Source organism: Grammomys surdaster, unplaced genomic scaffold (assembly GCF_004785775.1).
Source record: "Grammomys surdaster isolate TR1022 unplaced genomic scaffold, NIH_TR_1.0 237, whole genome shotgun sequence".
Taxonomy (NCBI): domain Eukaryota; kingdom Metazoa; phylum Chordata; class Mammalia; order Rodentia; family Muridae; genus Grammomys; species Grammomys surdaster.
This window is the reverse complement of record NW_021604682.1, coordinates 2,882,763-2,884,735: the sequence shown is the minus strand read 5'-3', so window position 1 is coordinate 2,884,735 and position 1,973 is coordinate 2,882,763. Positions and strand designations below refer to the sequence as shown.

Here is a 1,973-nt window from a genome sequence, read left to right as displayed (position 1 = left end):
GGGTCATGGTTCTCTGCTTTCTGGTTCACTGGGATCCATAATCCGTGGTACTTGGCAACACTATGAAGGACAATGACATAGAGTCATGTTGACTGATGACAGTGAATCAGTCATGTAGCCAGATAAAAACCAATCGCTCCTTGTGAGAATTTACAGATGAAATCTTCTTCATGTGCTGTTAGTAAAAAATAAAACGTAAGATGGAATTTTGTAAATGTGTAACGTTCATAAACCCGATTAGCTAATCATAGACAATAAGAGATGTATGGAAGTATGTCAACTTAGTTGGATGCACTTGACACAATTCTGTCTTGAGAAGCAGGTGAACAAAGCAAGCTGAGCTTTATTCGGGGCCTACAGTTCAGCATCTGGGTCTTCAGGATGTTTTTATTAATGAAAGTGATCTTTTATTTAATTTGGAAGGAACATATTGTGCAGCCAACTAAAAACAAACTGGAATCGCAACAGACCCTTAGATAGAGGTTTAAGAAATATTTTCTGACAATATATTAAATATTTTCATTGGTTTGGCCTTCTGAGGTATCAGGATTAAAACTCAGAGAAATAACTTAATCTGAAAAGATTTTTTTTTTCGTCACAAGGGTAGGAACCAGTTATTTCAATTTCTAGTGTTAAGATAGTTATCTCTAAATCGCCGGCATTTTGAATGCTGGGAAATCTATGACCTTAGGAGTAATAAGGCATCTAAAGCCAAGACTTTGAGGTGGTAGGAGGAAGAAAAACATCCCACAAGCTCTGGGAGTGAGGACTGATGCTTTCTTCATGGCAAGAGCATACTTGATAAATCAAAGAAACCTGGTAGGTATTGATCACCACACCCTCTTCTCTAGTGCAAGCAAATTCAACATGAGTGTCTATCTTACAGTGATAATTCAAGTTGTGGAGATTTAAGCTTCTATGTCTGTGTAGAGTCTGCCTTGGGAATCATATGGCCAAGGTGAAAATTGAGCGGGGGAATTAAATGACTGTTCTTTTATTTTTGTTAAATGTTGATATTAAGATGGAACCTGATAACCCAAGCTTCCTTTCACTGTGATAAGTAGTAATATTTTTAAATAGTATAGATTTTTTTCTTTCTTTCTTCCTTTCTTTTGTTTCCCCCTCAGGGGAGAGCGCGAATGCAGTCCCCCACTATCACAAATTATGCAGTCGAGTTTCCCGCATTTGTGGAAATTGCAGGGGTCAGCACATCCGGAGTGCAATGGATAAGCCTCACCCTGGGAAAACCACCCTCGTGATCATGGTATCTCCCCTACCAGGTAAGTATAGGGTTTTTTTTTTTTTTCAAATGAACTTAACTCATATTAATATTGCCAGCAGTTTCATTTTTCCACTTAATATTTTTTCCATTCTGATAATTCTTCGGATATCATAACATTTGGATAATTCTTTTGATTTCTTTTGGCAACATTATCAGGTGAAAGCTTTGAATAATTACTGGAGATGGAATGCTTGTTATTTATTTTCTGAAAAATGCTAATTTTTGTATCTTTTAGAAACATATACATTTGTATATTACACATCAATATTATATTATATATGCTTTCCTTAAAGAGTCGGGCTAGAAAATACCAAGAAAAATTCTAATATCTTGAAACTGCACCTAGGAAGGACAAGCAAACAGCAACAGAATCACTACTACCTGCTACATAACTGACGCTAACGCTATATTAAATTACCACTACCTGGTACATAACTAATGTTAGCTTTATACTCAGAACTCCTGACTCACTGTAGTAAGTACAGTGACTATTAATTAGTAATAAGTAATAAGTCATTTAGATGACTTATTATTTATTACTAAATACAGCCACACTGTATTTACTTTGCCCAAAGGGGAGGTTGAGAATGGTCTCCAATGATGAAACTGTGGTCACCCAAAAAGTGACTGAAGAGGAGTTCAGATTTGTCCCCTCTAACCGCTCTTCTTCTGCCTTCAGTCGGATCACTGG

The 1,973-nt window shown here is 36.6% G+C and overlaps 1 non-coding gene across 1 annotated transcript; it reads right to left on the bottom strand.

The window, feature by feature from the left end:
* Nucleotides 1-1,124: 1,124 nt before the first annotated feature.
* LOC114626568 lies at nucleotides 1,125-1,288 on the bottom strand. The gene has a single exon (XR_003712256.1). It is a non-coding gene; the product is annotated as a U1 spliceosomal RNA (small nuclear RNA).
* Between the last annotated feature and the right edge of the window lie 685 nt (nucleotides 1,289-1,973).